Raw genomic sequence first — 22,155 nt, forward strand, 5'->3', positions numbered from 1 at the left:
TTGTGCTAGGATGGAAAGCTCTACCCTGATTTTAAGATCACCCAAGAGGAAAGCCTCCTGCTCGTCATGGGGCACAGTCTGCTTCACCACAATACAAAAGGTGCAACGGAGAGCTTGCTTTATGTGATTGAAGCTCATTTGCCTTCAGGGACAGTATTCCCCATGTCAAAGTACTCAAAGTACCTTTTTTTTTAAACAGTTTTCCGGCTGCATAAGGTTAGCCTCAATGCATTTTTATTGCCCGGAAACAATGGTTTACCTAGGAGTTGCCAAAGACGATGAAGTTGACATTCTGTGTCCTGACTGTCAAAGCAGTCACGCAATTTCTGCTTTGACAAAAAGTGCCTGCTACTTTATTATGCTCAACGTTGAAGCGCAGTGCCGTGACATCTTGGAGGATGAAAATAGCTTGATATCATTGAAGCTAAAAAGGGTGTCGCTTGATGTTGGGGACATCACACTAAGCAAGGCATACGATGAGCTGCCCCTGACATCAAGTGACATCAGTGTCACCTGGAACAGTGATGGTGTCCCTCTGTTTGAATCCTCGAAGTTTTGCATTTGGCCTTTGCAGCTGCAAATTAATGAGCTCCCTCAGAAAGAACGAGCTAGCTCTATCTTGCTAGCTGGTCTTTGGTTTGGGCCTCCAAAGTCAAACATGAACTGCTTTCTGAAACCCTTCGTGGAGGACATGAATCGCCTGTCATCGGCAGGATTTGCATGGACGGACCCAAGTAGTAACACCAGGCACACACGTGTGTTCCCTGGACCATGTTCAGTCGACACTGTGGCTAGGGCCATGGTGATGAACATGACCCAGTTCAATGGAGCGCATGGGCGTGCCTGGTGCGAGCACATGGGTGAGGTCGTCGTGAAAGGTAAAGGCCATTGTCGCATTTATCCCACAGATTGATCGGGACACCGAGAACGCATGCCTCCTTTGAGAAGGATGCTGCGAAAGCAGATAGAAACTCGGAGCCTAGCCACGGCGTAAAAGGACTGTCTGTCCTGCTGTTACTTTCTTTTTTCAAGTTTCCCTCTTTTCTTGTAGTGGGCTACATGCATGCGGTGTGCTCGGGGTTCGTAAAGTACACAGCATGCATGTGGTTTGACAGCAAGACAGCTTTTCCTTTCAGCTTAGGAGGGAAGATCGCTCAAGTAGATGGCAGGTTGTTGAGCCTCAAAACAATACAGGAAATGTCCAGGCTCCCTCGTTCTGTGATGCACAGAAAGTACTGGAAATCGTGTGAGTGGCGCAACTGGCTTTTTTTTTTTCTCCGGTTGTGCTCAGAGGACTCCTTCCGTCCGAGTACTACAAAAACTGGATGAAGTTCGTGCATTTGATGGATGTTTTTTTTTGTTGGAATCTGTTCCTTTAGACAAACTTCGGAAAGTTGGGAAGAGCATGCGAGCCTTTCTAAGGGAGTATGAAGAACTGTATGGGACACAACACATAACATATAATGCACACCTCCTCCTTCACCTTGCAGACTGTGTGAAAGAATGGGGGCCACTGTGGAATTATTCGGTGTACCCTTTTGAAAGTATGAATGGGCAGATTGTGCAGTTTGTGAACGGTACTAGGTATGCCCAGTGGCAGATTGTCGACAAGTTCTTTATTGTCTCTGCTCTGCCCAGACTCTGTGGTCGTGGCACCTTTTTTTCTGAGCTATCGGTTCGGAGCCTAATGACATCATTAATCAAGAGGTACAAGTTGAGGAAGTTTGCTGCATGTCTTTCAGGTTGCGTTTTCTACGGGAAAGCTGTGGTGTCGCCTGAAGGCATTTCATTTAGTAAAGTTAGAATCAACGGAGTCTTATTTTGTGTTAACAGACTTGATAAGTATCGCCGTCTTAACTCCTATGTTGAAGCAGTTTGCGATGATGGGAACTTTATTTTTGGAAGGGTGGTGTCCATCTTGTCGAGAACACGGGAGGACTCTGGTTCTGGTCATTGTCAAAACTCTGTCTTTTTGCATTCAAGAACTGAAATGCCGGCCTGCGCCTCTAGATCTCTCCGTTTCCCGTATTGTGGCCAGGAGCTTTTTCTGCGTAGAACTCTCTGACCGTGTAAAAACAGTAAATGCATTTCAGGCTAAAAAGTGTGTCGCCCTGAAGGTAGACGAAAGCCTCTTCCTCTGTCCTGTTGATGAAACCTACATGTTTGAGGCTGCTTAAACAACATATTTTATAACGTAACATACATCGTTCATAGTATAGTACAAATGATCCTTCAACATAATGCCACGCGTGTCTGCAGGCAAGCCCGCCCGTGGCCGCATGGTTATCGTCCCTGGCTCCTACGCAAAGGGCTTGTAGTTCGATGCCTGGGAGCGGACGCGTCTTTTTGTGATTTCTGTAAATGTCGCGCTCTGGTTAATTCGAGAACATTGTTCTTTATTCTAGGTCCGAATGTTCTATGTGTTGAACCTTCTATGCCGATTATTCCGAAAGCCCACGCGTGCGCACAAGGGGCTTCGCCTGACGAGCCAAATTCAGCCTCTCTCCGGCATTCGATTCTGCTGTTTCGTCACCATCGACGCCTGCAACGCTAGCCTTTTCTATTTTGTTTTAGGCACAAGTTTGCCCATTAAATGTTTAGTTTGCTTCAGTTTTTATCTACTCATCAATTATCATTCGCGACGTTTTGGCTTGCTTGCAGATGCGCATGGCCATGACATACATAGTTCATAGTATAGTAGAAATGATCCTTCATCGTCACAGAAGTTTTTCTTTAGTTATGAAATGCACAATTCAGGATACCTGGATTAGGGTTTACACTTCATGTGCTCCGAGCTGCGGTGCGTTAACACACTCTCATCGATCCCACGTGTTTTGCTGAAAGCATGTGCTCCGAGCTGCGGTGCGTTAAAACACGGTCATCGATCCACCTAGTTTGGCTGAAGGAGTTTGTTCCGAGCGGTGGTGCGTTAACACACTCGGTCAGCGATTCTTCCAGTTTTGCATAAAAAATCGTGTGACGGCTCGAACTGTACGAATACAGGATGTCAACTTCGTCGTCTTTGGCAACTTCCAGGTTTTTCTGAGATTTCTATGCAGTGTGGGCTTCATGTTTGTTGCTACGACTGAGGTTTCTTTTAGCATAAAACTAGTTATTCTGAATATTTTTTTATAAATGTGTTGCTATGACTGAGGTTTCATTTAGCATGAAACCTGTAATTCTTTATATTTTTCTAAATTTGTTTCTTTATTCACACTCTCTTCGCTATTGTTTGTATGAACCCTCTAAAGTTTTTTGTTCAGCTCTAATATTTTCACGTCAATTGTATAGCATGATGGTACCAGCGAATGGCAATATGTAGTTTTTTTTCAATTTTTATTGCTGTGTTTATACTATCATTTGCATTGATTTCTGTTCTGCTCTACTATGTTCATGTCAGTATGTCAGTTTTTTTTTTCATGATGAAACCATTTGATCTGTGAATTAAATCTTGTGGAAAATGTTCTGAAGGGGAGCTTTTGTTCCTGTGGGACCTTTTATTCTTAATAAAAATGTTACCATTGCACATAGGTTTTGTTTTGTTATCTTATTAATGACCCTGGAAATTGGTAAAAGGTTAGTGACACACAGTGAAGCACACATATAGAAAATGTCCTGAAGTAGGACACGCTAGCTAGGCATCACCTAGCAGATGTCTCGTCCAGGACACCTAGTTCTGACACGAAAGCGAACAGCCAAAGTATGAGCTGCGAGTGTTCAAGTGGGAGATTTCACTGGTCACAAGTGTGTGTATAACACCCAGATACTTGTCTATAGCCGGTGACAGGTCAAGAAGGAAGTGGAAGCTTCTCCCACCTCTTTCCACTTCAGCATAGCAAATGGTGGAGGGACGTGACCCCCTCTCCAGCGTTCGCTCTGCTAAAGTGGAAAGAGGTGGGAGGAGCTTCTGACCTCAATTTGTCACCGACTATAGATGACTGCAACAGGACATCTGTCCTTAAAAATATTACACAACAGTTATAAGCATTGGTGCAAACATCACGAACAATAACCAACTTAGTATTATTGTAGTTAATTTATCCTTGTCAGCAACACCGCTTCAAGTTCAAGACAAATATTTGTGTAGTTTATTTTAAACGTTTCAAGTATTAGGTTCACTCGAGATAATTCGGAACCTACTCATAAAGCCTCGCTTCAAGCAAAACTCTGCTAATTTCACTACCATATATACTTTTGATTAAGGTTGCAAATTATTCAAAATTTAGGTTATTTCATAAAACAATGTTTGATATTTTATTGATGCAGAGTGAAATAAGTATCAGTAAAACAGTGAATCAATCGGTTATAGACAGTGGAATGAAATATCAGCTTGCATTTTAACATTATGTTTGAGGTAGTCGAACAATATCGTATGGAGAGATGTCCATAAATGTGCAAACAAAAATTGTTTGTATGTCGAATAAAAAAACTTGTTTCGGCTAACGACATGTTTTCTGTTCACGTTCAACTAGCGAGTGTGTTTACTTTATTTATAACCAAATATCCGACATTCTTGTACCATTCACCTTCTTGGGGAAACATAATTTCAGTGTTTAACTGTACAATGCTTGATTTAATTATGCATCACAATGGAAAAACGATGTCGGCGTGGGCACCTTCTGGGTTTTTAGAATTAACAAAACATACACATAATTTTTTGCTATCAATCTGGCTCACCCATCTAGTCACACGATAGAGAGAAAGTAGGATGACCCTAGACATTGCACAGAACTAGGATGTCCATAGACTCGCCCTAGGATATCCATAGACTCTCCCAACTCTAGGATGTCTCTAGCAGGGTATGAGGGAGGAATAGGAAATGCTTCCGAAGTTAGGAGGTCTATAGAACGTTGATGCGTGATCCTATAGACGTCCTAGTCACCGTTGACGGCAATCGAGGAATCACTAAAAAGAAAGTCAACTGTCCATAGAAATCCCCTCCCTATCGTAGAATTTCCATAGAGGTAATAGAACGGAAGTAGCCAGTCCATAGAACGTCAAGATCGATTTTTGTAAGGGGCGGCTGACTCACCCTCCGGGTTGATGAAATCGTCATTGGCGGTCGAGGCTTTAGCGCCAGTGACTTTCGGAGATAGGCTATGTCGCCGAGTGCAGCCAGAACACTTGAAGGAGCTTGTTCCCATTTCCATGTACACGTTGTACTCATCGAGACCGACGTTGAGGCACTTATAGTGGAGTTTACGTCCGCAGCCGGCTGAACAAACAAGATGCTGTTGCTTCGAGAAGAGCGCTGCACACGAACCACACACATCTTTCAGCGGAGCACTCCAAGACACGTCATTCTTCGCCAGTGCCATTGCATCGAATGATGCGATGGCACTGGCACTTTAAGAAGGTGCAGAGTAAGTTCCACCCACTGTTCGGATCACGCCCGCCTTCGTAGTCAGTTATATGAAATTGGATCCGGCGTTTTGATGAACAAGGTACCGTAAGCAAAAAGACCCACCCCTTCCACATAATTCCAGAAAAAGAAGAGCTTCGATTCGTCATCCTCGGAGGCCTTCGAGGCGTGTCCTCATTATCCCTCCAAAGAGCGGCCCATCTCTTCGGGGTATTTCCCATATTTGCGCGACAAGCTACCCGGAAGATACATCCTTACAAACTTCATGTGGTGCATGATGTATTGCCCGAATATTTAAAGAAGAGACTGGAGTTTTGCCGGGTGGAGCTCCTCCAATTTGGTGATGATCTCCCCTCACCTCCAGTTTGGTAATGAGTGGTTTGTTGTTTACTTTTTGTGTGTTTACTTTTAGTCATGAAGCAAACTTTTATTTGGATTGACAAGTCAACATACAAAAGTGCCGCTGCTGGAGTCCCACACACCCGCACCGGACGCCGGAGGAGGCTCTGCGGTCTCCAAAAGTAACAGTTTGCTGCGGAATCCCGAGGGAGGGCATTGTTGGCCCATTTTTCTCTGAGGGACATGTAGCCGGCCTTTATTCGAATGCTACAGGACAACTTCCTCCCTGAATTGGAGGCGATTCGCATGAAACGCGAGGTGTGCATTTTTATGCAAGATTGCGGGCCTCCACACTGACGAGTACCCTGAGAAACTGGCTCAACACAAAATTTTCAGGAGACAGACATTTTTACCCCGGAGAGTGGGGACTAGGAGGACAAACACGACACAGACCTCCAAGTCTGTGTTGTGTTTGTCCTCTTTGTCCCACCTCTCCAAGGTTAAAATGTCTATGTTCAACCAACGCGCCTGCACCCCCGCTTGAACTTCATTACTTTTCAGGAGTGTGAATGGGAGGGGGCTCCTCAAATGTGTCGTGGCCTCCCAGGTCATCAGACCTCGCGGGATGTGACTTCCTTGTATGGAAGTCACAAATATGAGGAATATAAGGAATATGAGGGCCGCGTTGCCACAATTCATGTCCTCAAGCAGCGCATTGAAGCAGAATTCTCCCTCATCACAGAAGAAACGAGGGCTGCGGCTTTCGAAGCGTGCGAGACCAGTCTTGGACTCCGCACATTGCGGCTGGGTGGTCACGCCGAGGCTCTGTATTTGAGTGAAGAGGAGCCCTAGGTCAGAGCTGGCTACGGTCTATAGACCCAACTGAACCCAAGCTTAACTGCTTGTAGCGTAATATCACGCCGTCAAGCCTGCGGTTTTAATTTTTACATTACTTTGACAAAGGGTGTTTTAGGGCTGTGAGATGCTTCCCTAACAAAAACCGTCTGCTCTTGACGCGACTGCACTCCCGTCTCTCGAATTCTTCTGTAAATAAGCTTCTTTTTATGCACTTTGTTACTTCTCAGCCATCGCTTTATTTATGATAATCAGCCTATGCTCTCCTAGCCGCACTGTGCCATGCAAGTAATATCTAAAAAATAAGCTCGCTGCGCATGTAGAAAAGACGGAGCCAGCTTTTATCACGTATTGAACCACCAAATAGTTTTAAAGCATTGTTGAAAGCTAAAATAGTTGTTAGTGGTTCATATGAAATAAAAAAAAGCAAAAATAGTTTTATTCCAAGAAAAGGAAAAATGGCCGCTTTTTCGTATATACAATTCGTTGTGTTGTTGTGTGAACAATGTTGGTGTTTTTCCCAAAGTGAAAAGAACAACATCAAGTTGAAAGAGCACTGAAACTATGAAATGCATTTGAGGAATGACACCACGTAGCTGGCAAGCAAACCCACAAACCAAAACCGGAACTAGCGACGACCCAACAGCGTTTGGCTCTGCGATGGCAGAGCCATCTAAAAGATGCAGTCGAAAACTAACGTACCCCGCCTGCTTCTCCAGCTCGACGGCGTTTTCTAGCAGACCAAAGCACTTTTGGGCTTGCAAACTTTGATAAAGATAACGATAAGTTCTGGAACTTTGAAATGGGGTGGGAAGCGATAACGGTAAGAGCACCCTCCTTGTCCTTGTCCGATAAATAATTATATTTGAAGAACCAATGACGCTGGCATTTGAGGGGTGTTTGTTTTTAGACCATATGACAAGTGTGCCTGCTTTTATATTTTTAAAATTGTGTCATCGAAATAAACCATTCATTGAAACTTAAGCCACATCCTGTCCAGCTCCCCCTTCGTTTTCGTCCTTATTGTTTTGGCGTATTACACCATGAAGAATATCGTCCTCTCAAAGTCACTATCAAGGATGTGCCAAGCTCGTCAACATTTGATGATACATATTGCACGGACTGCTTCCACGGTACTCTCATATATTTGGCACACAAGTTCACCTACTTCGGCAACGAGAGCATGCAGGCAAGATAAGCAAGACTATCACTTGTTTGCAAGCGCCTACTGGGGCCTTAACTTTCCAGAACGCAAGTCCCGGGTCTTCATTTCAGTGAAAATGGCGAAAGGCCTCAAACGATCACTAAAGATGGCGCCAAGAGGTCCTTGATCAAGTTTCTAAAACAAACGAAGATAGCAATTGCTTCTCCCTTAAAGAGGCCCTGCATTTAAGGTGAACATGTCTAACAAGGCAGAAGGCTCAACTGCTAACCTGTACATTCCATTCCAGTATACTTCCGACAACTCATGGAGGTGACGCTCGGGCTAAACAGCAAGCACGTATTCTACAGAAAGGCATGAGAGGTGAACGTCGCAGATGCTCCCTGGCCCCGGTCGAGCGCTTACGAGCGCCCTGAGGTGGTCACCTTTATAGCAAACCACCGCTCACTCTTTAACTGATGAGGTGCCATCGGTTAAATGTGAATTAATCACCTTGGCGCGAACTGCATCAGAAGCTCAGCTTGACCAACTGTAAAGTTCTGTTTTGTAAGTTGGTGGTCATATAAAATCTGGTCGTATAATGAATTTGTGCTACATGCCAAATATTGAACTTTTTATTGCAAACTCTGCGCTGTGCTACAGCCTATAAACACTTCTGTGCGCCTCCTTTTCTCCCTTCAGACGGAGTGTTAATCAATGCAAGATACGGTGGGAGCTCAGTAATTGATGAGGCTGAAAATATATATAGACCTAGTATGCAGTCCGCTTCGTGGCGCAGAGCTTGGCAAGAGCATGTCGAGTGTCGTTTTCAGTGCTGTAGCCCAATCTGTTCATATTTGAGCCCCTTTTTTAGCCAAACTCTCTCCGCGGAATGCAGAAACTTGTGATAAGGAATATGTACAAAATACTCCAGAGTTCGGATTTTTTTAGAAATATTAGGATCCTTCGAAAGCTTTGTAGTTTGTGGACTTCGCGGCAGGAAACTCCTGACGCACCCTGGTGACAACGCAGCAGGGCAGGAGGTCCCTGATCTCTATCCCAAATTCTCCGCAAATAAAACAAACAAAAAGGGAATAGGCCATGTGTTTGCACTCTCTGCACGGGAAACAAACCAGAGCGTCAGATCAATTGTCACAGCCAAGTATCCGGTAGAAAGAAAGCTGCCTGACTCGTCCTTCGTTGAATGACCACAAGCAAGGTCAGATGTCAGAAGCTGTAATTTCACTAGAATGTGCATATTTCAACGTGCATGCATATGATGAATGGTTTGCGGTTTAACTTGTATGTTCTCAAGTCTAGGCGTTCAGCAAGGTTTTGGAATTTTAGACAACAAAAAGGTGTGTGTATTTAAAGGTTGCAACATCAAGCTATTGCGTATTCTGGTCTAACGGAGATTTATCTCCTTCATAAGCTTGTAGCATTTAAAATGTAGTGCATTTATTCAAAAAATAAAAGACGTTTACAAATTTCTGTAATGCGAAACGAGAGCGCAGCTTTTAGGGAGGAGGAGGAGAAAGCACGGAGGGGAGGGTATACCCCTCCTCCTCTACTCCTTCCCGCCCCTCTCTTCCTTGGACGAGGATGAAGAGGAGGGTAAACCCCTCCTCCTCATCCTCGTCCACACCTCCCCTCCTCTTCCTCCTCCTCTTCCTCCTCCTCTTCCTCCTCCTCTCCCCTCCATCTCCTCCTCATTCAATCCTCCCCCTTTCCTCCCCCTCTCCTTTTTCCGCTGAATTTGTTCATGGGTGACGTGACGCGGAGTCATATGACGTCATTTTTCCCGCAAGGTTTAGCAGGGAAATTGAATTGGTGTTCAGGTAACGTGACTTCAATTTCCCCGCTAAATTTCGCGGGAAACTTTCCCCTTTAAATGTGGCGGAGAAATGGACGTCACATGACATCAAGACCGATCCAATTTCCCCTCTAAATTTAGCGGCGAAAATAACGTCACATGACTTCGTTTCACGTCACCCATAAACAAACTCAATTTCTCCACTAGATTTAGCGGGAAAATTGGCGCTAAGTGACCTCAACACCAAGTCGATTTCCCGCTAAATTTAGCTTGGCGGTTACGCCGACGCCGACGGCGACCTCGCCACTGCGAAATACGCAAATGGGCGCCTCAGAGCTGCGCTCTAAAAAGGTATTGTATCACTGAAAATACAAGCGTAGAGGGTGGCAGTCTGTCAGCTTTGAGTATACTAAATTAAGGATGTCTCGGTCGAGCAATACTGCGTAAACAGGCGGAGCTTGTTGATACTCTCAAGGCTTCCTTTCGCGCACCTTGGGCTCTTGCTCACAGCACACAATCTATTTTCTTCTCTAGTCGGCATGCTGACGAGTTGTAAACAGCAGCAGAACCTGCTTCAAGGAGTTGAAAACATCACCAATGTCTGTACGTGTCTACAAACGAAAACATTTAAAGCAAGTATAAAAATTCTGAACATCCCTCTTGTACTCTGCCGTACTAAACAGTTCGCATGTCTCTAGTCCTCTTCAATTGTATCATCTGAAAAACTGTTGCGCAGCGGTTCTCAACAGTAAGGACTGTTACTCAACAACAGTTTTTCTTCTGGTAGTTTGAATGCCGAGACAGATACAAGTACGGGCCCACTTGCCGCTCAGTCAATGTATGAGTCAAGCACAAACGATAATAAAAAACCTAAAACACGCCATTTATCGCGGGATTTCAGTAATACTGTTTACTTCTGCTCTAAGAAGCAGCTTCGCAGAAGGACAAGTAACCCGTTCAATTGGGGCCGGCGCCGCCATGTCGATTGGTGATGGGTGACATTTTACAGATGCAACTTCGTGCAACTATCAAAGCTCCAGCTGCCACGGGGTTGAGTACGATATGTACTGCACCACGATCGAGCGTTTTCATTCTTCATTCTTTGTTCTTTATTTCGATTTTCACCGGCAATGCCAGGTAGGGAAGTAGGGGCAAAAGGCATCTCTGCCTGACGGGCCCCCACCCCCCGTACAGTTGAGAACAGCACGCAGAGTACATATGCCACGCTAAAAAATACGCCAGCAACAGATTTCATGACTAAAACACCAAGCAACCTAAAAATAGCAATACAGTTAAAATATAATGGTGATAAAATGGGAAGCAGAAACAACAGTAACAATTTTCAGCCCTCAGTTCCTTCTAAAAAGTTACAGTTTAAACGGCAAGAAGAGACATACAAATATGGACAGTTAAGGGTGAATATATTTCACGGAAAACAAAATTGTCACGCGAATTAAACAAGGACATGGTCTAAAGCACAGTAAAAGACTCATTCCAGATTGCAGGGGATAACGGCGATAAAATATGAAGCACTAGCAATATCAACACTTGTCAGAGCCCTTTGTCTCTGAACGGCAAGAAGAGACAACATATGGGCAAATAAAATTAATATATATGACGCAAAACAAAAGTGGTCATCAGGAAAAACAAGAACACGTAGGAGACGCATCCCAGATCCGCACGGGAATGGTGACATTATGAAGTAATGTTAAATATATACACACCACAGGGTCATGAAGATAATATATATGTCGGCAGGTTTAACTTCGGTGATTATGAGTAAATGGTATTGTGTGCTATAAGAATGTTCTTTGCAGCTTATTTATATTTTAGATAAGTAACAGAAAAATCGAGATGATTGTCAAACTGATTTAGAAAATTTGGCGCCTGATAACTCTTTTTTTCCGTAGTTTGTGCGCATGCTCGGCTTTCTTCTTTTGTCATGTCGAAATGTAAATCAATTATTTCAACGGTCTTGATTTGTTTCATAAAGTCTTTTCTTATATATGGCTTGCAATAGTTTAAAGTAATACATTTGGTTCGCCTTAAGAATTGCGTGTTTGGTGAAATTGTATGAGCTATTAAATTCAATCTTATTTCCTTTGTAGTTTTTGAGCAGGCGTAGCGCTTTTTTCTGTATGACAATTATTTTGTCGTTGTAGGTGAGCGGCGTTCGGCAACTTCCGGTTCCTTAGAAAATTTTGTTTCGCTGTTGACAAACGACGGCAATGAGCTGCAAGCCTGTGCCAGCGTATTTTTGAAACCTCCAGCCCTTAGTTTATAAAACAATGCTTAGACGGGCTTGCAGATCACCGTTGTCGTTTGTCAACAGCTAAACACAATTTCCTAAAGAAAGGGAACTTGCCAAACGCCCCTCACCTATTGGAAACACTTGTTGTGCCCCATACAGAAATTCCGTAGCACATTTTAGAATAGAGCAAAGTATACTACGACATTTTCTTTAGCCAGTTAGGAACAAGCGATGCTCTTTTTTGCATGCAAGCAGCCAACCGACCTGCTTAGTTCTGACTTCAGTTTCGTCACATGGGTTGTCCATTTTAACTCTTCATTGAACGAACCACCCAATAAATTTTGATCCTGCACTTTTTCGATTGAATTATCCTCAAATTTTATAGAAATCAAGCCATCGCTTGGTTTATTAACAGGTCTAAATATTATATATCTGGTTTTATCGATATTAAGTTGCAATTTGTTATTTTGAGGCCAGAAGGACAGCTTTGCTAGATATTCGTTTGCCGGTTTTTCTAAGCCGATTTAGTCCTAGCAGTGAAAAATACATTTGTGTCATCGGCGAACATGACCAACTTTGGTGAACCTGGAATGGTCATGATATCATTAATATATGCGAGGAATAATACTGGTCCCAAAATGGAGCCTTGAGGGACGCCACACTTAATTTCTAGCTTTCTTGATAGTACATTTTTAATTTGAACACATTGAAAGCGGTTTCCTAGGTATGATGATATAGGTTTCAAAGCAGCACCACATATTCCATAATTATTCAATTTATGCAAGAGTATGTTATGTTGAATGGTATTTAAATAGTTAAATAGTTCGTAGTACTTACCAGATTTTTGATATTCAGCAGCCGTCTCTCGTTCCGTGGAAGAACCCGTAATAACTCGGGCGAGGGAGCGCGAGACGACGACGACACAGACCGGTCGCAGGTGTACGGCAGCACTTTCGGCCTCTTTCTCGGTACATGATCGCGCTCCTCATCAGAGTACGCTCCACTCCCGCTGCTACTACTGATGTCGTCGCACGTCGCCATAGCACAGCCGAGGTCCGAGCTCGAGGTACGAGCAGGTACGAGCATCATGAGCAGTTCCAGCGCCCAATAGATGGCGGGGCAATAGCTTCAAGATGCCGGAAGGGAAAAGGATAGTTTCACCAGGATTTCATTGAATTTCATATATTTTTACTCTTATAGGCCAGGCTTGGGCATTACTTGTGGGGGAAGGGGGGGGTAATGTGTCAAATAATGCAATAGTCACACAGGAACCATAAATATTACACAAGAACAAACGCAACAGAAATCACGAATGTACTCAATTAAAATTGTCTAGCGCAAGATTATGAAGCTCCGCTGCATCAGTGATGCTACCGATGGAGAATGCCAGCTAGTTCCATTCAGCGATAGCCTGGGGAATGAATAATTCTTTAAACGTATTAGTCTTACCGGAGATTCGTTTAACTGGACAAGAGTTCTTCAGTCGGGATGATTTTCTATAGGAGGTGAGAGTAGGGCGCTTTTTAGATTTAGGCATTGTTAGTAAATTTAATGAAAAAGGCAATGGCGAGAAAGCTTCCTCCGGGTTTGAAGGGGTCCAAGCCCAAATCCGCTTTTTACCAAAGTAGTCGTAGGATGATAAGATGAACCGGGCGGCTCGGGCTTGGGTCGACTCTATAGGGTTGATTAAGTAGACATTATATGGGCTCCAAATGGTGGAGGAATATTCTAATTTAGGTCTTACGTAGGTTTCGTAAGCCATCTTTCGGACATGACATTCTGCATCTCTAAGAGTAAGTCTGTTGTATCCGAGTGTACGGGAGGCTTCTGCAGCAATGGCTTAAATGTAAAGTTTCCATGAAAGGTCAGGCGTTAGTCTTATGCTAAGATATTTATACACTGGAACAGATTCAATGCCCTTCTTTGCGCATCCGCGTCTCCGTGGCAACTGTATCGTCTCGACACCATATTTCCGCTTCCCGGTTGGTCCCATGCGCCTGCTTGATCACGCTGGTCAGTGTGTTGAAATTAATTTATTTTGAATACAAATACCAAGCGGTCAAGGAAGGACCTTATTTCAGGAGACGGAGACGTTAATGTCTTTAAGAAAACGAACATGTTCATTTTTAATGTTCAAAAGCGACGCACAAACATTCCTATCTCAATACACTCGTTTGTTTTTCTCTCGTTCAAACCGCATTATGCACGAACACGCTGAGCAGCACCATGGGGTAACGGCAGCACCAAGGCCGACAATCCCTGCCACCGACTCAGCCGCCGTCTTAGTTCTTCGCAACGTTACTAAAACACTCAGTTGGAAAACTCGCAATCGAAACCCGGGCCGCTGGTGTCCACCAAAACCGAGCTAAATGCGACAACAGCGCCACTCTTTATCGTTTGTCTGTACTGTGGTCACCTTGAGCTTTTTGAAAGCCTGTTTTTGCGTAAAAACAAACGGAAAAGACTCTTTTTGTATGAAATTTGTTGGAGTTTAGTACAAAAAGAGGGGTGCGTTATGTTTTTTAAATCTTTAGTTTGCAGGGTTTTGCGGCACAATTAATATTGTTTTTATACAACCATGCCTCAGCGGGGCTTTCAGGTAGCGCGTCCCGACCTAGGTGCATTTTAACTTCGGTAGTTCGACGTTGCGCGTCCGCCGGGGAGACGGGGGTGGCACCCCTGTAACCTCTTCCGCTGTATCTGTTCTCAAAGCCAAAATAAAAGTCACGTGCAGTTCCTCGAGTGGCCGCTGCGGGAGAAATGGTGGCGTTGTGTTCGTCATTAGCTCGGTGCTCTGATACAGATTGGGGCCACTTTTTCGAAGCTGTCTCTATGGTAGTTTCCCAACTGAGTGTGTAAGTAACGTTGGTTCTTCGTTAGTTATTGTTATGGTTCTTCGTTTGTCCGAGAGAGGGCGAGCAAATGGCTTGAGTAGCAAATAGAGTAAGGGGCGGTTTATACTCCAACGTCAACGAACGCAACGCGCGCAGGCACAGAGTTCGTCGGTCGCTGCGCCACGTCACGTCACGCCGCGCCGAAGAGCGCCCGATCGACCGCGTTTACGGTGCAGCGCAGTACAGAGCGCCCAACGAACTGTCCCACTTTGCGCATGCGCATCTCCATGGCACCGCATCGTCTTAACACCGTATTTCCGTTTCCTGGTTCGTACCAAACACGTCACCGGTCCGCGATGTTCGTCCATGTCGTGTAGTCAAGCTTCAAAAGAGCGATTCGGGGAAGTGGTTATCGGTTAGAAAACAAAGCAAATGATCAGAGATAACGAGTGCAAAGCTGCATTTATTCTCTTCTGAATTTTACACACATGTTGAAGTAAAAAAATCCCATTATCGCGTTCGTCGATGCTAGCGGCTCCGCAGGTTCGCCGTGGTCGTGTCAAGCGACTCCGGTGATTCGCCGGGATGCTTCGATGAAATATGTGCGCTCGATATTCCACAGCGACCTATTTCTGATAAATGGCCGGTGTGTTATCATCATAGTGCACTTTCAAGTTGACTAAAGAAACCAACACCCAAGAGGGCAGAAGATGCCTAAATAAAGAAATGTACGCGTTCGAAATTGCTGCGCACTTTACAGAGCCCTCACAAACAATACAAAAGCTGAATCGCTTGAGTTGAAAATTTCTCGCCGGCTAAATAGATCAGATGCTTCACTGGGTCTGCCGTTCCCGTACGGTTCGACGGTTCTTGTGCTTCGATCGGGAACGGCTACCGGCGCGTACGACTAGCAGATTATTATGCAAAACACACATATTACGTCATTCTTGATTCCAATTAACTCTACCTTTAGCGCGTCATCGAGCTTCCAGCTCACACCGGCACCCTACCATCACCGGCTCGTTAGGCCCAATCGGGCCTAACGAGCCGGTGGCCAATTGGGCTTCTTAGGCCCAATAGGTCTAAGAGCCCCGGTGGCAGAGCATCCTCGAAGCAGTCCACGTCCACGCAGACAATCGCCCAGTCGAACGTACAGAACTAAAATATGCGCACCAAAACAGGAAAAGGGGATCAGCAAAGCAGGAAAAGGGGGTCATGGTTAGAGCGTTAAGTTCAGATCCAAGAAACGAGCGTCACACCGACTTGCCCCGCCATCGGAATCCCCGAATGCGGCTCTAGCGCAAGGGCGAGCGCAGACCGACTGCCGTCGGTCTGGGCTCGTCGACGACGCGATTTTAGAGCGTGCTCGATTTCGTCGTGAGCTATGCCGACGCGCTGGGCTACGCTGCGCTACGTCGCGGTGCGCATGACGACAGAGTGTAGACCCCCGTTCGCCGCCAGCGTCGTTCAACGCGATCGGGCACGGGCGCTCGTCGGTGTTGCGACGGAGTATAAACAGCCCTTAAAGGGAAGCTGAAGACGTCCTGGAAGAAAACGAGTTAGAGGTGAGTTCGAGAGTATTTTTATTCCGCGAATCTGCATATCTCGATTGTTTTTTTTCCGAAGTTGTAACTAAGCGTGAGAAAGCACGATAGACCGCCGACCAGTCGTTACGTCATGAAAGGATCTTTCGGCCGCCAAAATCGTGTCGCTCGTTTGGGCAGCGCGCGCAATTGCAAAGCTTCCCAGGTATATTTTCCCGCACTGGTACTACAGGGTCTGATCGAGAAAAGTAAACCCTAATTTTCGGCCCGCGTAAAAAAACTACGCATCGCAGAACGCGCAAGCTCCGCCAGAATGTAACCCTAGCGGTCCAAGCAAGATGCCAAAGTTTCAGCACATGAGCTTACCTGGATCAAAAGATAAAAGAAAAAAAACGAGAAATTTCTACGGGGAGGCTCCGGCCACGGAGAGACGCAGACGGAGGCCGTCTGCTTTGCGTTGCATCGCATAGGTGGCGCCACCACCTATGCGGGTTGGCGGGTTATCACAGGCATCTGCCGGGCTTGGTGGCAAATTCGGAATTGTTCTCTATCATTTCTGAAGTTTCACTTACGCACTGCTTTTCACTGCAACGGAAATAAAGGTCACACGCTCTAATTTGTGATACTTCGGTGAATTTGCTCAGGCATAACATTTCTTCATGCTAATTATTTTAGCAGATGTCGTCTGCTTTGCTCTTCGCAAACCCGAACATCGGTTCTCCCGTTGATTACTCTACAGTGTTTCGCTGCACTTTCCTGCCTGATATGGCAATTAACCCAAAAGCAACGCGCGGACGTTGTGGTTTGGTATTTAAAGCGCAGAAGCTTTAAGCATGCTCGCCGCCGATACCGTCGAGTGCACCGCTCCGGGCCGCCGTCAAAAAGAACCATCTGGAAGTGGGTCCAGCGTTTTGGCGCAGTGGGCAGCGTCGCGAACAAGAAGCACGTCTTCGCCAGCACGCCAGGGAAAGAGCAGCTCGCGTACGGGATCATGGGTGCTTTCGAAGCGGACCCGCACCTGTCCACTAAGAGAGCGGCGAGTTTGTTTGGAGTTTCAGATTACACTGTGCGCCGGATTCTATGCCGACACAACCGGCAATGCCTGCGAGTCTGTGGATGTGTCATTAAGAAATTTTAACCCACCTCGCCACCCGTACTCGCCGCTTTGCGGCGCGTGGCCGGCGGCCAAGCCCCGCTGTCTCCCATTGCGCTTCCGGCAAGAGCGTACTGTTTTCGTTGACTATATGACTGGAGGCACGAATGGCTACTACATAAACGAGTGGATATCAAATATAAGTTTTTCCGTTCGGATTGGGTGATAGCTAGCGCCACCTAGTCTAAAGTGACTAATCAAATTGTTAATTTCAGTAGGAATCAGCTTTTGAAACGCTGACGTAAATTCTAATTTCCAGAGAAGACGGGTAGCCATGGACAATTTTGAATATAGAACTAAAACCGCTTCACCCAATAGAAAAAAGAAGGGGACAACCAAACAAGAAAACACTAGAAGCATTTCTTTTGCTTTTGTTTCTCATTTACGCTCTTCTTTTATGAAGAGAAACAAATCAAATTGAATTGATAAATGTATTGAATAAATTGGGTAATGCACATACATTTTTTGCGAACAAAGACAACCATTAAAAAAAACTGGTCGTGCATGGATGTACTATGCTGCATAAATTTCTGTCGAACTACGCGTGGATGGCGCAATAAATGAGAGGAATGGGGGTGTTAAAGCTTGGCCGAGTCGCGCTTGAGAGTCGAGTGAACTGCCCCTGCAGTAGAGGGCGCGAGCTCCGCCGCTGTCCAGAGCGATGAGCGAAGATTGTGGAATCACGGCTGCTTGAGCGGCGTCTATCGCCGTTTCAGTCAGACAGGAGCGTGTCACGTTGAAGCGAGCAAACGAGCTAGCCGGCAGATAAGAAATCGCTGCAGAAACCACCATTTTTCTTTGCCTATGAATTGTAATAACATTCCTCTAGGACAACCCCATGGACGACGTCAAGGAGCACGCCGACATCGACGTCCTAGAGGACGACGTCTAGGACGACCTCTCGGATGACCTATAGGGCGCTCTCAAGGACGGGCTCTAGGACGAACTTAAGGACGAGGTCTAGAAGGGCGTTTCGAACGACCTCTACGGCGATTTAAGGAAGAAATCCAGGACGACCTGAAGGACAACGTCGAGAATGACGTCCTAAAGGACGACATGAAAGACGACGTATAGGACGGCCTCAAGGACGAACTCTAGGACGACGTCCAGAACGACGTCAAGTCAGGTTCTTCGAAGAGGGTGCTAATGTGCAGGAGTGTGAGAATGCGAGCTGAAATGGTCTACAGTGCATACCTACTGCGCATTGGATTGCCAGCGATTCCAAGAAATCCGGGGGGGGGGGGGGGGGCGACATAGCTAAAGAACGCTATCGCATTAAAGGCACAGGGTAAGAAAAATAATAAAGAAATAAAAACATTTAGCTTTTTTTTAATTATAGGAGTTTATTTTTTCTGGACATTTTTCACTGTCACACTGTTCTTCAATTGCCCCTGTCACACGCCCCCTGATTTCCTCTTTATCGTTAAATCTTCAAAAACAAAATTTAACACCCGCTCTAAAACCATGTCTGGAATGATCAACACCTTTAAAATCATCTGGCAACTATTGCATAGCTTTTTTTTTTTAACGAAGGCAATCCCGAGACGCTGTGCACGTTTTTTTTTTCTTCCACATGAGTACTTTCAAGCACCTGTGTTTTTTCACAACGAAATGGCAATGTTGAATGTTGTTTTCATTCAATGGTGGCAGCATTGCACGAACCAATATTTTGAAGTCCAGTGGATTGAACCCTGGGTGGAACACCATCAAGCCCCTGAGAGAAGTTAAAGTTGACCACGTACCAATATACTTCGCGGACCGAGCGACGCGACAGGTCACCAAAGAGGCCCGGTAAGCTAGGGGATAAGCCCAAAAGCGAAGACATGACTCCAACAATGTCTACAAAGCTGGCGAATCTTGAAGGAATAACTCTGAAGGTGTTGGTGCCAATACCAATCTGTTATTCACCTGTTTGTTTACTTTATACTCAATTATCTCCATTCAATGGTTTTCAGTACATAGGTACCATAATTTCCTTAACCTGCCATTATGGAGGTTTGATTTTTCATTCCTGCCACCTACATAGGTGTTGAAATGTACTGAACTAGAATTAAAAATATGAACCTAACAGCTTTTGTGTAAAACATTGTATACTACACTAAGGAAGCTAAAATTTCAGTACGAGGAAAATAAAAATTTATGATTTTTTTTTCTAAATTTTAAAGTTAGTTTAACTAATTCTAGTTCAGTAGAAAAAACAATATTTCGAACAAAAAAGCACTAAATCAGTCATTTTTAGAAAAAATTTGAGCGCGTGAGAAGCGTAGTAGTGCGCTAACGTTACCACTCGTTGAGCAGGTACAAGGCTGGGGCTAGATAAGAGACGGAAAAATTGCGCGGGCGCCTTACCGCAACCGCTAGCTTTGTACCTGCTAAACGAGTGGTAACTTTAGTGCACTACTACGCTTCTCACGCGCTCAAAGTCTTTCGGAAAATGACTGATTTAGTGGTTTTTGATGACGCTGAGCAAGTTTCTAATTGGAACCATATGTCTATTTTTATTAATTAAAAAGTTAATTATCGAATTTTAGTTAATTAGCCAACTGATCGTTACGATTAGCCCCCTATAATATATCCCCCTGGCCGTATAACTCGCCTCCTCAAGCAGCATAAGTGTAACTTTCACGGCTTTTTTTAAATAAATCTGTTTGAATTAAAAATGAACACCCAATATATAGAGGGTGTTTTTTTTTTGTTTTTTTTTTAAGCTTAACAGATTTGTTAAAAAAAAGCCGTGAAAGTTACACTTATGCCGCTTGTGGAGGTGAGTTATACGGCTAGGGGGACATATTATGGGGGCTAATCGTAACGATCAGTCGTCTAATTAATTAAAATTCGTTAATTAACTTTTTAATTAATGAAGATAGACATATGGTTCAAATTAGAAACGTGCTCAGCGTCATTAGAAACCACTAAATCAGTCAATATAAGACAGACTTTTTGCGCGTGAGAAGCGTAGTATTGTACTAAAGTTATTACTCGTTGAGCAGGTACAAGGCAGGTGCCAGATAAGAGACGAAAAAATCGCGCGGGCGCCTTATCGCAACCGCTAGCTTTGTACCTGCTCCACGAGTGGTAACTTTAGTGCATTACTACGCTTCTCACGCGCTCAAAGTCTTTCTGAAAATTAGTGATTTAGTGGTTTTCGATGACGCTGAGCAAGTTTCTAATTGGAACTATATGTCTATTTTCATTAATTAAAAATTTAATTAACGAATTTTAATTAACTAGCCGACTGATCTTTACGATTAGCCCCCTATAATATATCCCCCTGGCCGTATAACTCACCTCCATAAGCGACATAAGTGTAACTTTCACGGCTTTTTTAAAACAAATCTGTTAAGCTTAAAAAAACACCCCGTATACACATATATATATATATATATATATATATATATATATATATGTATCCTATTGTTTAAAATTTTGTTAAATATTGTTGTATGTCCGCTATTAGGACTCGAATCTAGTGCTGGGAGAGTTTTGAACGGGACTTCGGATAGACACTGAGCTGAGCAAAATTTTGACCTATGTAAGGTTTTATATTTAATGTTACTACTTACCTCAATATCTGAGCGTAAAAGCCAGTGAAGCAACAAGATTTATCCTAACCATATTTATTTACCTGGCACTGCCGCAATTTGCAAGGTGTGTGTGAGCTTGGCCGTATCTATTGACGGAGAAGATACGTAACATCTTGACTACCGGACCAACTTAAGTCAATAGGAAAGAGTCTAAGTAACCCGGCATGAGTCACTGAAAATAGAAATGAAACCTAAATACATGACTAACACGTTTGAAGCCTTACACTCTACGAAATGCTCGTTATTATACGAAAGAGAACGTACGTGCACAAAACAAACCGTACTTCCCAAGCGTCAAATACTAAATCCTACATAAGTATATACACTGCATATCTGTTTGACATAAGAAATTGTGCCAATTACATATCAAGTTCGTTATTTCAAACTCAAAGCCGAAAGCAAATGGCCTCAGAGGAATTCTCTAAGGGTCTGCATTCCCCTGTATTGGGAGGACGTAAGCGCTGTCCCCGCACTTGTGAATACGAACTTCTAACAAATTTGTTTTTAAGTATACTACTCCAAATATTATTAATGTTTATGGTTGCATATTGAGGTAACTGCTAACGATAAATAATAACCTTACATAGGCCAAAATTCTGCTGAGCAGAGCGCCTGTGCGAAGTCCCGTTCAAAACGCTCATAGCACGAGATTCGAGTCTTAATAGCGGCCATAAAAACAATATATTACAATATCTGTTGGTAGTTTCTGATAGACTACTATATTAACTAACTGTGAATAAAAATTAACGAAATAAAAAGTGTTTCTTTTTTTTTTTAGGAAATCTATTTCAAACTTGCTAGTTTTTCGAAATATTCGTATTTTAGGCACATGTAGCGCATTATATTTTTATCGTAAAATATTCAATACATACTCAAAAGAAAGAACTTAATTGGAGCTTTACGGTAATATAGAGATCACAAAACTATGTTGATTAGGTCACAGAGCACAGCTCGCTGAACTTCGTCAAATATCGTCGCAAAGAAACGGCTTGACAAATAAAAAAAAACAAAAAAACATCAATAATATTATGACCTAAACGCTTAATTAGCATGCAAAACGCAGATATCGAGAGTGTTCCCAAAAAGTTATACTGATGTAGCGTAAAAACTAGGAAAAAGGGGTGGAGTGAAATATGGCACCCCCGATAAGCTGGAAAAACAGCAGTTTCCACCTTGGCCGCTTGAACGGTCCGTAACTTGAGAACAAAAAATCCGACGAGATTGCCGTTTGCGTCTTCTCTTATTATAGGAATTGCCTGATAACGTTTATTTTGTTCAA

At 44.0% G+C, this 22,155-nt stretch overlaps 1 pseudogene; it reads left to right on the plus strand.

The window, feature by feature from the left end:
* The first annotated feature begins 799 nt into the window (after positions 1 to 799).
* On the plus strand, positions 800 to 2,177 carry LOC120840631 (annotated as a pseudogene).
* Positions 2,178 to 22,155: the final 19,978 nt, after the last annotated feature.

Source organism: Ixodes scapularis, unplaced genomic scaffold (assembly GCF_016920785.2).
Source record: "Ixodes scapularis isolate PalLabHiFi unplaced genomic scaffold, ASM1692078v2 PGA_scaffold3__209_contigs__length_174095766, whole genome shotgun sequence".
In the NCBI taxonomy this organism is placed as follows: Eukaryota; Metazoa; Arthropoda; class Arachnida; order Ixodida; family Ixodidae; genus Ixodes; species Ixodes scapularis.